Source organism: Thalassophryne amazonica, chromosome 7 (genome assembly GCF_902500255.1).
Source record: "Thalassophryne amazonica chromosome 7, fThaAma1.1, whole genome shotgun sequence".
In the NCBI taxonomy this organism is placed as follows: Eukaryota; Metazoa; Chordata; class Actinopteri; order Batrachoidiformes; family Batrachoididae; genus Thalassophryne; species Thalassophryne amazonica.
Genome location: NC_047109.1, coordinates 1,461,386 through 1,476,891, shown reverse-complemented (window position 1 = coordinate 1,476,891; position 15,506 = coordinate 1,461,386). Strand labels below are relative to the sequence as shown.

Genomic DNA, 15,506 nt, shown 5'->3' with positions numbered 1-15,506 from the left:
CCTTCACCAGGTAGAAACATGGGCATGTCCTTGGCCAGGGGAAACAGGGGCATGTCCTTCGCCAGGTAGAAACATGGGCGTGTCCTTGGCCAGGTGAAACAGGGGTGTGTCCTTGGCCAGGTGAAACGGGGCGTGTCCTTCACCAGGTAGAAACATGGGTGTGTCCTTGGCCAGGGGAAACAGGGGCATGTCCTTCGCCAGGTAGAAACATGGGCGTGTCCTTGGCCAGGTGAAACAGGGGTGTGTCCTTGGCCAGGTGAAACGGGGCGTGTCCTTCACCAGGTAGAAACATGGGTGTGTCCTTAGCCAGGTGAAACAGGGGTGTGTCCTTTGCCAGGTAGAAACATGGGCCTGTCCTTGGCCAGGTGAAACAGGGGCGTGTCCCTGGCCAGGTGAAATGTGGGTGTGTCCTTGAGCTTCTCCAGTCTCTGGGGTCCTCAACACACCACATGGACTAAATGTGGTATCTGATGTTCCCTCACGATGTCAGTGATCCTCCTCATCTGAGTCCAGAGGTGGATCAGCCATTGACAGTTCCAGGACTTTTCCCAGTGGGCCGATCAATAACTGGGCTGATGGCTGCCCGTTTTTTAAAAAAAATTTTCACGGTAATGCAACAAACGTTCTGATGCTTAGCTTTTATTTATCATGATGTGGTATGAGGTTTAATTTTGGCATGTTTGTGTTGCCGTAGAACAGGAGGTGTGAAACGACTTGCCCCTATGTGGTTCAGTTCACTTTTAGGTTAATATTCTGAAAGGTTGTCATGATCCCAGGATCCAGGAGGCATGTGGGAGCTTCTTTTAAAAATAAAAGCTTTTTATTAAATTCATATAATTTTCAAAAGTAAAAATAAGGATGCAAATTGAAATATGAATCCCTGTTCTAGTTCTAAATGCATTCGAATTCTGCATTTTAGTTAAATTTTGACTTGAGTCTGTTGCTCACCGTGACCCCATAAATGATGTAATGACTTTAATTCACCAACATCTCTTTTAGCCACAAACCTAAAGTTCAACCTGACCTGGACCCTGAGCCGGCACACTGGCAACAGGAAAAACTCCCTCCAGCTGTTTTTTGTTTTTTTCTGATTGCAGGAAGAAACCTTAAGTAGACTCAGAGCCTTCTGAGTCGGCTTAAGGGCCCCTTCACACATAGTATGAACATGGCCAAATTGCGGATGAAGCAGGAATTGTATCTAATACATGTAAAATCGTAGCTGCCTCCAACGCCTCGTACACCTGTTGCTATTTGCGCACACCAGCGGCTGAAAGACGGAGTATGCACTGTGAGAGCCCATCCAACCCTCTTGCAGCAGGTGTCGGCCAAATTCCAGCTGACACACACAAACATCTAACACCGCTCACTTGGCACTTAGAAAATGTGTGGCCATTCGTGCTATTAGCACGAAAATAGTGAGCAGACAATCACTTTTGAGCTGGATGTGAAATTTGTCTAAGTGCCCCCAAGACTGTCGAGTTGCCAAGTACACGTGTGGCATGTTAGAGTGTCGGCTTCCCCCACAACACGTGTGCATGTGTTTTGTGTACTCCCCCCCTGCCCCCCGACACATGGCGTGCATGTGATCCCCCTGCAGGTGAGGCGCCTCTCTTCTGATCACAGAGTGACACCTTGGTCTGTGTGCTGAATGGACGGGGGTGTGGCTGGCTGCCAACAGCAGCAGTTGTAGACATCTGTGGACGCGGACGTCACAGCTGCAGAACATGTACTATGTTTTTATGTATGGAAATACATAAAAACATATATGGCTTTTGCGATGAGCTGGAGAGCGCGCACACTGACAGGCTGTCCCAGCTGAAACAGACTGTCAGTTCATGTGGACAGGCAGCAGGTGATCTCAGTGTCATGTCTGTCTGACAGGACATGTGTGTCCTGTGAGCGGCGTGCCGCAGGACTATATGACAAGCCAACAGTGCAACAAATTTGCCACTTTCAGTCATGTATCAGCAGAAATATGCTGTAACAGCGTTTGGGCAATTATCAATGCACTTTTTTCTCTTATTTAAAAAAATAGGTTTATGTCCTTGTTGATTGTAGTCATTTCATGCTCTTGTTATAAGATGGTGATAGTAGTGCGGTGGTAAAATTTCTGTCTGGTAATCAGAGCTTTTGTAAATTGCAGGTTCAAATCCCATGAGTGGCATTTATTTATTTTTTATTTAACCAGGATTATTTAACCACGGGGTTCTTTTATTTATTATTTATATCAACCCAGTGACATTCACTGATTATACAGCAGTTTTATTTTTCTCCACATCAGCAGTGCAATGTGGTGGACCACATCTCAGCTGCTCGCACTGTGTTCCCACTGCAATGGTTTCATGCAAAACACTGTCGCATACACAGAACCATTGCAGTGGGATCGTGTACGCCTGCCCGTCGGTTCGATGTTTTCGTGGTTCGCTCATACGAGCTATTCCGCCGTGATTTGTACTTATTCATACTATGTGTGAAGGGGCCCTAAGGTTTCGTTACTCATTCGTGAGCAGAAACTCATAGTCCATGGTTCAAGCAGGTTTTTGGTATCATTTAAAGATAGATAGATAGATAGATAGATAGATAGATAGATAGATAGATAGATAGATAGATAGATAGATAGATGGATAGATGGATAGATGGATAGATGGATAGATGGATAGATGGATAGATGGATAGATAGATAGATGGATGGATGGATGGATGGATGGATGGATGGATGGATAGATGGATAGATGGATAGATAGATGGATGGATGGATGGATGGATAGATGGATGGATGGATGGATGGATGGATGGATGGATGGATGGATGGATGGATGGATACTTTAATGACCCAAAAGGAAATGTAAACACCCCGTAGCTCAAGACACATACTTATACAATACATTCAACACACACAAGGACAAGGAAAAAGCACCAACATCAATAGAGTGGACATTCATGGTGAGGGTACATTCCACGTTCAGTCATTGTAAGTGCACCAGTAGGGGAGCAGTGCAAAGGGTGGGTCAGTGTGTCCATACTATAGGTCTATAGGGATGAATCTTAGAAACACTATTTCCAATGCATTAAAAAATTCTAATAAATAAATATAAAAAAGTCAGGAACTCAAACCCAATGTAAGGGAGGAAGCAAATAAAGGGAGAAAGAAAGACTTCCAGTCCAGCCTCAGTGGACTGTGACCTACACAAACATATGGTGGTCATCCAGGGTGGCAACTGAAGAAGTACAGTGTCAAAACTGAAACATATGCCACATTATTTTTATGATCATAAATAAAAGGTATAATTTGGACTAACTGTGACTGAATGCTCTGGAGTTATGGGGTAAAAACAGCAAGAATAGTGACAAAGGTCAATTCCTGTTTGTACAGTGGTTGAAAGTTAATGTTGCGCCAATTTTGGTAAAAAGCAATACAAATTATTGGTTTTTAATATGGTTTTAATAAGAAATAGTTTTCACCATCTGTCACGTTTAATTGTATTTTGGGGTAACCCGAGTCACATCAGAGAACCCAACGGACCTCGACCTTATTTGACCTTTACTTTCGAGACAAAACATTCAATACAGTCAAAACTATTTACAAATTTATTGATCCCATCGGCTCAATGTTCGCTTAAACGGTGTCTCTTTTAAAAGTTGTTTGATGTATGTGGAGGGGTCACACTGTGTTCTTCTCAGCTACGAGGGGCCGATGAGATGTTCTGAGACCGACCCACAAAAATCTTTTGCATTCTGAGCATTTCTCGAGAACGTGTAAAGTTTTGACTCATTGGGTGCAAAGTTGACAAATGTTTGTTTTTACTGCTGAACTTTTCTTCTCATGAAAATTGTTTTTTCAGACTCTGCCGCCCTTTGGCGTTAGGAAAAGCACATGACACCCGCTGTGACTTTTTTTTTAGCTTTTTATTTCAAACATAATATAACACACAGAAAGCTGCAATTACAGGAACAGGAAACAGTAATATAATTATTCAGAGCATTTAGAAACCACAGTAGATGATCAAAGATGTAATTTAATTGGATTTTTTTTTCTACAATTGTGGATTTATATTTTATCAATCAGTTCAATCAGAACCAGGTTTCCTCATCTGGTCCTGGCTTCACTCAGTAAGAATCCAACCACACATTTATTCTGTCCTCCCACTAAACCAGCTGATTGTAATGAGGTCAACTCTTCAGGCAGGTGGACGAGTTAACCAGTGGATCACCTGTTTGAGGTGCAAGTGGTCTGTAGGTGGGATTACAGATTAACAGAACGGCAGGCTGCAGGGACCCAGTTCCAGCCAAAGTGTTGTGTGGGCCGCTGAAGAGGAGGTACTGCTGGCCCACCACCACCAGAGGGCGCCCTGTCTGGAGTGCGGGCTCCAGGCACCAGAGGGCGCTGCCGCCTCACAGGAGCAGCCAGGGTGACAGCTGTCACCCATCACCTGAGACGAGACAGCTGATATCAATCAACAGGGAGGTATATCAGCAGGACGGCATCTCCACCTCATTGCCGAGATATCGCTCTACCAAGGAGGTAACGTATCCAGCCAAACAGATCATCTTTTGACCATTAAATACTTTTTACCTTTACACAGAAAGAGAAAAGACAGCAGGAGACTGTATTTTGGATAAGTACTCACATTCCTGCACTCACCTGTATTTTCCTGACAAGAGGTGGAGGTGGTGTTTCCACCCTGTGTGTTGCTGGGTGCAGCCGCACCCACACCTGACTGTTTCTGTTCCTTGCCAGCAGTACCGGATCCGACGAGCGGAGGCAGTGGCCACCTGGGGTTCGGGACTTGGCGGCTCCAGTATCCCCGGGGTTCGGTGGCAGAGGAAATCGGGTGGTTCCGGTTCGACTCGGACAGACGTCTCCTATCGTCGAGCCTGCCCACACGACACCTTTGGAATTCGGTTACTGCTGTATTTGTAATCTGTTGTGTTTGTTGTGTGAATTCACAACAGTAAAACTTTGTGATTTGACTTTCTCCATTGTCCGTTCATTTGCGCCCCCTGTTGTGGGTCCGTGTTCCTACACTTTCCCAACACAAAGGTCATGACAAACAGAATCAGAGGGTCAGTTTGGGTCGTTCATCCACGTGCCGCCTGGATGCGGAGTGGATGATGTCTGGATGTAGTCTGGATGATTTCTGGATGTGGTCTGGATGCTGTCTGGATGCGGTCTGGATGCGGTCTGGATGCTGTCTGGATATGGTCTGGATGTGGTCTGGATGATGTCTGGATGTGGTCTGGATGTGGACTGGATATGGTCTGGATGATGTCTGGATATGGTCTGGATGTGGTCTGGATGATGTCTGGATGCTGTCTGGATGTGTTCTGCATGCTGTCTGGATGCTGTCTGGATGTGGTCTGGATGCGGTCTGGATGCTGTCTGGATGATGTCTGAATGCTGTCTGCATGCTGTCTGGACGTTGTCTCATGTGGTCTGCATGCTGTCTGGATGTGTTCTGCATGCTGTCTGGATGCTGTCTGGATGCTGTCTGGATGCTGTCTGGATGCTGTCTGGATGTTGTCTCATGTGGTCTGAATGCTGTCTGGACGTGGTCTGGTGGTTGGCTCTCACTGCGGTATTGTATCACTTCCTGTTCCGGAGCACAGCGGTGTTTTGCTGTATCTGTTAGCTGTTTAATCTGCGCAGTTAGATTGATCTAGTTACCTAGATAACGATTTGTTTCACAGTGTAATCTTCACGTGCCTTAACTAAAGCACTCCCTCTGCTGAATCACCTCTAAATTATTTACGCATTATTCACTTTGCATGTTTTTAGGAATCCGCTAGCTTAGCGCAGCTACTAGCTCTTAGCCGGTTTAGCATGGTGGCTTCTCCTGTCTCTCCCACACTTTTCTGCTCTGGGTGTGAAATGTTTAGTTATTCCTCGGCCTCCTTTAGTAATGGTACTTGTAATAAGTGTAGCTTATTCATAGCTTTGGAGGCCAGGCTGGGCGAATTGGAGACTCGGCTCCGCACCGTGGAAAATTCTACAGCTAGCCAGGCCCCTGTAGTCTGTGCGGACCAAGGTAGCTTAGCCGCCGTTAGTTTCCCTCTGGCAGATCCCGAGCAGCCGGGAAAGCAGGCCGACTGGGTGACTGTGAGGAGGAAGCGTAGCCGTAAACAGAAGCCCCGTGTACACCGCCAACCTGTTCACATTTCTAACCATTTTTCCCCACTCGGCGACACACCCGCCGAGGATCAAACTCTGGTTATTGGCGACTCTGTTTTGAAAAATGTGAAGTTAGCGACACCAGCAACCATAGTCAGTTGTCTTCCGGGGGCCAGAGCAGGTGACATTGAAGGAAATTTGAAACTGCTGGCTAAGGCTAAGTGTAAATTTGGTAAGATTGTAATTCACGTCGGCAGTAATGACACCCGGTTACGCCAATCAGAGGTCACTAAAATTAACATTGAATCGATGTGTAACTTTGCAAAAACAATGTCGGACTCTGTAGTTTTCTCTGGGCCCCTCCCCAATCAGACCGGGAGTGACATGATTAGCCGCATGTTCTCCTTGAATTGCTGGCTGTCTGAGTGGTGTCCAAAAAATGAGGTGGGCTTCATAGATAATTGGCAAAGCTTCTGGGGAAAACCTAGTCTTGTTAGGAGAGACGGCATCCATCTCACTTTGGATGGAGCAGCTCTCATTTCTAGAAATCTGGCCAATTTTCTTAAATCCTCCAAACCGTGACTATCCAGGGTTGGGACCAGGAAGCAGAGTTGTAGTCTTACACACCTCTCTGCAGCTTCTCTCGCCCTGCCATCCCCTCATTACCCCATCCCCGTAGAGACGGTGCCTGCTCATCTGCAGAGGAATGGTCTATTTGAAGAGTTTCAGTCAGGTTTTAGAATTCATCATAGTACAGAAACAGCATTAGTGAAGGTTACAAATGATCTTATGGCCTCAGACAGTGGACTCATCTCTGTGCTTGTTCTGTTAGACCTCAGTGCTGCTTTTGATACTGTTGACCATAAAATTTTATTACAGAGATTAGAGCATGCCATAGGTATTAAAGGCACTGCGCTGCGGTGGTTTGAATCATATTTATCTAATAGATTACAATTTGTTCATGTAAATGGGGAATCTTCTTCACAGACTAAGGTTAATTATGGAGTTCCACAAGGTTCTGTGCTAGGACCAATTTTATTCACTTTATACATGCTTCCCTTAGGCAGTATTATTAGACGGCATTGCTTAAATTTTCATTGTTACGCAGATGATACCCAGCTTTATCTATCCATAAAGCCAGAGGACACACACCAATTAGCTAACCTGCAGGATTGCAGGATGACCTCTAATGTCCTGCTTTTAAACTCAGATAAAACTGAAGTTATTGTACTTGGCCCCACAAATCTTAGAAACATGGTGTCTAACCAGATCCTTCCTCTGGATGGCATTACCCTGACCTCTAGTAATACTGTGAGAAATCTTGGAGTCATTTTTGATCAGCATATGTCATTCAAAGCGCATATTAAACAAATATGTAGGACTGCTTTTTTGCATTTACGCAATATCTCTAAAATTAGAAAGGTCTTGTCTCAGAGTGATGCTGAAAAACTGGATGGATGCTGTCTGCATGCTGTCTGGATGCTGTCTGGATGCTGTCTGCATGCTGTCTGGATGTGTTCTCCATGCTGTCTGGATGCTGTCTGGATGTGGTCTGGATGCTGTCTGGATGCGGTCTGGTTGCTGTCTGGATGCTGTCTGGATGTGGTCTGGATGCTGTCTAGACGTTGTCTCATGTGGTCTGGATGCTGTCTGGATGTTGTCTCATGTGGTCTGAATGCTGTCTGGATGTGGTCTGGATGCGGTCTGGATGCTGTCTGGATGCCTGCTGGATGCTGACGGGATGGTGTCTGGATGTTGTCTCATGTGGTCTGGATGCTGTCTGGATGCTGTCTGGATGCTGTCTGGATGCGTTCTGCATGCTGTCTGGATGCTGTCTGCATGTGGTCTGGATGCAGTCTGGATGCTGTCTGGATGGTGTCTGGATGCGATCTGGATGCTTTCTGGATGTGGTCTGGATGCTCACTGGACATTGTCTCATGTGGTCTGGATGCTGTCTGGATGCGTTCTGCATGCTGTCTGGATGCTGTCTGGATGTGATCTGGATGCGGTCTGGATGCTGTCTGGATGGTGTCTGGATGCCTGCTGGATGCTGACGGGATGGTGTCTGGATGTTGTCTCATGTGGTCTGGATGCTGTCTGGATGCTGTCTGAATGCTGTCTGGATGCTGTCTGGATGCGTTCTGCATGCTATCTGGATGCTGTCTGCATGTGGTCTGGATGCGGTCTGGATGCGATCTGGATGCTTTCTGGATGTGGTCTGGATGCTGTCTGGATGTTGTCTCATGTGGTCTGGATGCTGTCTGGATGCGGTCTGGATGCTGTCTGGATGTGGTCTGGATGCGGTCTGGATGATGTCTGAATGCTGTCTACATGCTGTCTGGAAGCTGTCTGGATGTGGTCTGGATGCTGTCTGGATGTGGTCTGGATGCTGTCTGGATGTGGTCTGGATGCTGTCTGGATGCGGTCTGGATGCTGTCTGGATGTGGTCTGGATGATGTCTGAATGCTGTCTACATGCTGTCTGGATGTGTTCTGCATGCTGTCTGGAAGCTGTCTGGATGTGGTCTGGATGCTGTCTGGATGTGGTCTGGATGCTGTCTGGATGCGGTCTGGATGTGGTCTGGATGCTGTCTGGACGTTGTCTCATGTGGTCTGGATGCTGTCTGGATGCTGTCTGGATGCTGTCTGGATGTTGTCTCATGTGGTCTGAATGCTGTCTGGATGTGGTCTGGATGCGGTCTGGATGGTGTCTGGATGTTGTCTCATGTGGTCTGGATGCTGTCTGTATGTGGTCTTGATGCTGTCTGGATGGTGTCTGGATGTTGTCTCATGTGGTCTGTATGTTGTCTGGATGCTGTCTGGATGCTGTGTGACTGTTTATTTCTCCGAGCTCTGATTTAGATGATTTCATGTCATCCGTCAAAACCTTTTGTGGTTTAGTTTGATGTTCTTTTGCAGAAACATTCATACTGTGTTTGTGGTATTTGAGGAGGAGGTCGTGTCTTTGCGATCACTGTCTCATCATGCGATTGACCCCCTGGTGGCAGTTATCACGCAGCACATTGTAACTGGAGCCTCCAGTCTTCACAAAGTCATCAACTGTCTTTCGGCCAGCGAAATCTTTCGTTTGAACAACCTGAAGAAAGAAAAGAAGATTTTTAGCCATGACAGCCTCCTGGTGACCGTGCTGCACGTGTGTTTTATCATATATTGTTGCCATGATGATATATGGACTGTTCAAAGGTACATATCGTCCAAAGTGATAATATATAGTGACAGTCAAAGCACATGTTGTCGCTGGTCATCAGAGCAAGAAGTAAAACTTGATATTTAACTATGAGTTGCTTTTGTTTTTTGTTTTTTTTCCTCTGTCTCTCTCTCTCTCACACACACACACACACACACACACACACACACACACACACACACACACACACACACACACACACACACATACTCACTCTCATTACATCCGCCAAGAATATAATAAAATCATCAGCATTTATTTATTTATTTATTTATTATGTTGTATAATTCGGCCGGTGGTGTCCTCTGATCTGAGGTCGTGGTGGGGGAAGCCGGCGGGAGGCTGCTGGCAACCCCATCACCGGAGACCGTCGTGCGTCGACTGCTAACCGAGGACATGGGCAGCCGACGCACAAAGGTCTAAAGAGTAGGCTTCCCATGGATGTGCACTGGGTTTGGTTCTGGCGTTTTATCGCTGTGAGCGTGTGAAAAGAGTCACATTTATTTTCTTACAACCCTTCTCCACAGTGCCAGGACTTTTCGCGACCAGTGCGCACAGGACCGAGGAAGATGGTTTGATCCACCCTGTACTGACTGGTGATGCGTAACGTGGAGCTGCTTCTGTGCAGCAGGCTGCAAAACACCACATCACTTCAGCATGACTTCTGGCACGTTGGTGAATTCTTGAAAGCGCTCGGCTGATATCGGCTCAGTAATAATAAAAATGCCGGCGCTGCTGCTGATGGCGGTGACACAACAGGGCGTGCGTCAGAGACCCTAAACCCTCACACTGTGCATAAGCACGGTGACAATTTCAGATGAAATATTCACCATGCGTGCCGTTGCTGAGTCCTCTCGTGCCCTCCTTCCTCACCATGGGTTTGCCAAAGCGCACAGTTGAACAGGAAATGACTGTTGCGTGATCATGTGATCCTTCAAAGGGAGACTTCAGGACATTTAAACAGCTGCTGTTTGCTGTGAAGTTCTATGAAGCGTGCACAAGCTGGTGGAACAATCACACGGGATTTACGCTGCGCCGACGCTGCGCCGACGCTGCGCCACAGATTTACACACAAATCCAACCAACTTTTATGCACGAGGTGCGTGGCTCTAATTTGTGCAAGTCTCTCTCACAGTCATTCTCGCTTTGATTGATTGACGCGGCAAAATACATGATGTGAAATAACAACAATATACATACAAATACTTGCCGAGGATGGCACGAAAAAGCACAGACGTATTTCCATTGTGGTCCCCATGACAACACAGAAAAACAAACAACAAACATAAAAAAAACAAGAAAACAGAAATACTTAAAAATGGCTCCAAAGCCATCTACGAGGTCTGCTAGAAAAGTATCCGACCTTTTTATTTTTTTGCAAAAACCTGATGGATTTGAATCACGTGTGCTTGCATGAGCCAACCTTGAACCTTCGTGCGCATGCGTCAATTTTTTCACGCCTGCCGGTTGCGTCATTTGCTTGTAAGCAGCCTTTGTGTGAGGATGGGTGGAGTCTCTCGTCGTTTTTTCTTTGCAAGGAAATGGCGGAACAACTGGAGCAGCACGACTGCATCAGATTTACCCAGAAACTGGGCGACAGCCAGGTGGAAACCATTTGGATTATTCAGCAAAAGAAAATCCAAAGAAAATGCAAAGAAAATCTCTCTCTCTCTCTCTCTCTCTCTCTCACACACACACACACACACACACACACACACACACACACACACACACACACACACACACACACACACACACACACACACACACAAAACTGTTGTGGCATATCATGACAACATGTACCAATGTTCACAGCACATATTGTCACCAGTGACAATATGTGCCACGGTGGGGCCACGAATGTCGGCATATATTGTCGCCGTGACAATATGTGCTGTAAGACATGTGCCCGAGGACCGCGTTGCACGTGCGTGAGGGCCACACTTACCCTCCACCGCGGCCCCATGTGGTGAGCGCTGGTCACCACCGTCTGAGAGGAGAGTCCAGCATTTTTTCCTTTGTGGACGAGCCACCGAGAGCCGTCATCTAGCGTCACGCTAACAGAGAGACACACACACACACACACACACACACACACACACACACACACACACACACACACACACACACACACACACACACACACACACACACAGATAGTTGTTAGAAACATCCCCGTCCTCCATCAGGTCCTCACCTCCAGGAGACGGACGTCTAACGCTACGGTCACATTAGCTAAAAGTGGCAGCAGCAAAGCAGCAACTTCCTGCTCATTTCAGTCAGACCGAGCGTTTTCCAGCGGTAAGAGAGGACGGTCGCTCTGCTGCCAGCTGGATGGGGCCAAAATAGACCTGAAATCTCTTTTATGCAAATACTGAGTGACACAGTGACAGCCAATCAGAGTGAAGAGGCGGCGTGACATCAGCTGGTTGTTCACACAAACAAAATGATCCAAGATGGCGGAAAACACACTGAAACACCTCCGTGTTGATAACCATTTGTAAAATCCAGGCGGCTTTTGGTGGCTTTCAGTTGAGTGAGTATCTGAGAAATTGTTTAACAGCAGGGCATGTTCCAACTTGTCCTTAAGGCTTCCAACGGAGGTGTTTTTCCTGTGGCGGGCACGCCGCGCCGGCTGCGAGCCGATGCGCCAATCCGTCCGCACGTCTTTCATTAAAAAAATCTCCTTTAACAGTGGAATGTCCGGATAAACTGCTGATTCTGACCTCATCTGAAAGTTCTCTGTTCTCTCACAACGTCCTCGGCCAACAGAGGCTTAAATTTGGAGGTTTTCAGCTTGAAACTGTTATGTGTCGACGCGGGTTGAGGAGCGGACCTGCGTCTGACGGAACCCAGCGCTAAAAATAACCAGAAAGCGGTTCCGATAACAAAACAATTTATTTTTTCCACCCTCTGGTGCATAACAAAGTGTATGAACAAAAGATGCGTCAGTCTGGTTGAGTGAAGGCTGGCACGCTCTCCAGCGCCTAAAAGGATTGAAGCCCGGCGCTTCTGGACTCACTTTTACCGCCAAATACCCCCCAGGTGTACACGACAAACCGACTCTCTACGAAGGATAGAAGAGGTGAGGTAAGTCAGCAGCTATAACCAATATCCTTCAAAAGGCACACACTATCAGCAACACATTCAGGTCTGTTTTTTAAGCTTTATGTAAATGAGCAGCTTCTCACAACAGGTGGAGGATTACCACTCCGCACGCCACGGCAGTGAGAAGCGAGCTGCACAATTCTCATCACAATTCAAATATACTGCGTAACAAAATACCAAGTTACTATCAACAATTAGTCAAACAATTAATCACCTCTGATGTGTGCTGACAGCATGTGTCCCTCACCCTTCTTCCTTCACAGGCACGATGTGTCAAACCCAGGCGCGGTCCTCAGCATCTCACAAACGAACATCACAAGGTCGAGTTCCCGGCAATTCTGCTTGAATCACACATGGCTTAAATGCAGAACGCCATCTCATTATCTGCTTCAGCTGAAAGTCTTTAAGGCTGCACGTGAGCACCATCCACAGGTGCTGCACATAACGTTGATGAGGGTGAAGGACTCTTCTGCCAGCACCTTCTCCACAGACAAATCAGTTTTCATACCACCTGGAGAGCAAAGAAAAGAAAAGAACACCAAAATGTCCAGCCACACCCCCCCAACACACAACAGAAACAGGATGACGACGTCACCTCGGAGCGCTGCGCGACGTCCTGCTCCGTGGGAAGTCCTTACAGCGATAGAAACAATCCAAAATCTCTCATCAGCCGTTAAAATTTTCACCGAAAACTATCTGAATTTCTCGAATGGTGTCCACTCGGATGTGCCTCACAGTTTTTGAAAAAATTTTGATCAAGCACAGCGCCAGTCTCTCTGCAACTTTTCAGACAAAGGGATTCCGACGAGGGGGCTGGACCACTCCTTCCACAAGGCGTGCTCACAGGCGAATGATGCAACCGACAGGCGTGAAAAAACTCACGCATGCCCACGAGGGTTCAAGCTTGGCTGATGTAATCACACGTGATTCAAATCCATATGGTTTTTAAAAAAAATAATAAGGTCGGATACTTTTCTCACAGACCTCGTATGTTTCTCATATATTTATATATATCTCATATAAAGTTAGTGAGAAACCTTTTCCACATTTTACAGCCTTATTCCAAAATGGATGAAATTTTTTCCCCCTCAAAATTCTACTCACAACACCCCATAATGACAACCCGAAAAATGTTTGTTTGAAATTTTTGCAAATTTATTAAAAAAACCTAAGAAATCACTTGTCCATAAGTATTCACAGTCTTTCCTCAATACTTTGTTGATGCTCCTTTAACAGCAATTCCAGCCTCAAGTCTTCTTGAATATGATGTCACAAGCTTGGTGCACCTATTTTTGGGATGTTTGGTCCATTCCTCTTTGCAGCACCTCTCAAGCTCCATCAGGTTGGATGGGGAGCGTCGGTGCACCGACATTTTCAGTTCTGGGCTCTGGCTGGGTCACTCAAGGACATTCACAGAGTTGTCCTGAAGCCACTCCTTTGATATCTTGGCTGTGTGCTTTGGGTCATTGTCCTGCTGGAAGATGAATCGTCGCCCCAGTCTGAGGTCAAGAGCGCTCTGGAGCAGGTTTTAAGCCAGGATGTCTCTGTACATTGCTGCATTCATCTTTCCCTCAATCCTGACTAGTCTCCCAGTTCCTGATGCTGAAAAACATCCCCACAGCATGATGCTGCCACCACCATGCTTCACTGTAGGGATGGTGCCTGGTTTCCTCCAAACATGACGCCAAATAGTTCAATCTTTGTCTCATCAGACCAGCCTTTTGTCAAACTCCAGGTGGGCTGCCATGTGCCTTTTACTAAGGAGTGGCTTCCATCTGGCCACTCTACCATACAGGCCTGATTGGTGGATTGCTGCAGAGAAGGTTGTCCTTCTGGAAGGTTCTCCTCTCTCCACAGAGAGAAGAGGTTCTCCTTTCTTCATGGGTTCTTGGCCACCTCCCTGACTAAGGTCCTTCTCCCTGATCGCTCAGTTTAGACCGGTGGCCAGCTCTAGGAAGAATCCTGGTGGATCTGAACTTCTTCCATTTACAGATTATGGAGGCCATTGTGCTCATTGGGACTTTCAAAGCAGCAGAAATGTTTCTGTACCCATGTCCAATCAACTGAATTTACCCCAGGTAAAGTCCAATTAAGCCTTAGAAACATCTCAAGGATCATCAGTGGAAACAGGAGGCGCCTGAGAATTTTGAGCTTCATGACTGAATACTTATGGACACGTGACTTCTTAGTTGTTTTTATTTATTAATAATATAAATAATTTTGCAAAAATCTCAAGAAAATTTTTTTTTCCACATTGTCATTATGGGGTATTGTGTTCCATTTTTTCCATTATTACAACCTTTTTCCATTTTGAAATAAGGTTGTAACATAACAAAATGTGGAAAAATGCAAAAATGTATCATTTTGTATATCATGTTCTTAACCTTTTTAGAGTGTTTTTTGTTTTTCAAATGATCTATTTTCTCCTTTTTTTCTGAATCACCTGCTGTCATATGAATTTTTCCAGATCAGTGAAGTCTGATGTCCAGCCTACTGTGATTGACAGCTGGAATAAAAGCTGTTTGTGGACTGACCGGACTCCAGAGTGGCTCACGGCTCCTACCGAGAGCTTTGAGCGACCCAGCGGCCTCCTCATCTTCTCGGCCGTGATCACGCGAGAGTTGTAGAGTCTGGTGAGGGCGGCGCCGGACAGGTCATAACTGTGTCTGGAGGAGGAGCCTGTCAAAGTGAAGCAGACAGTAAGAGAAACTCAGAGGGCAGTGTTCAAGGTCAAAGGTCATCTCTGAACAAAAACACATGCCTGTGGTTTGTTGTTGGACAGAGACAAGATGACCAGGTCAGAACTAACACCTACCGGACGAGGATGCTGACTCACACAGCAGCAAGATCAGAACCAGAGCGGACAGCAACATTCTGAAGGAGGACATGGTGCACATGTCCAGACCAGGAGGGCCGAGACCTTTATAACACCCAGCTGCTCCTCCCCGTTTGGACCGAGCCGCCTGCCACATCCTCACCGAGAACAACAAACAGATGACTTCAGTGATGCATCAGAAAAAAATGTCCACTCTTACACAATATGATCCTTCAAGATCATATTGTGTAACAGCGGACATTTTTA

The 15,506-nt window shown here is 46.3% G+C and overlaps 1 long non-coding RNA gene across 1 annotated transcript; it reads right to left on the bottom strand.

Moving 5' to 3' along the window:
• Positions 1 to 9,054: 9,054 nt before the first annotated feature.
• On the bottom strand, positions 9,055 to 15,010 carry LOC117513548. The gene is made up of 3 exons (XR_004561630.1): positions 14,959 to 15,010; positions 11,265 to 11,373; positions 9,055 to 9,205 (listed from the first exon to the last, which is right to left on the bottom strand). It is a non-coding gene; the product is annotated as an uncharacterized LOC117513548 (long non-coding RNA).
• Between the last annotated feature and the right edge of the window lie 496 nt (positions 15,011 to 15,506).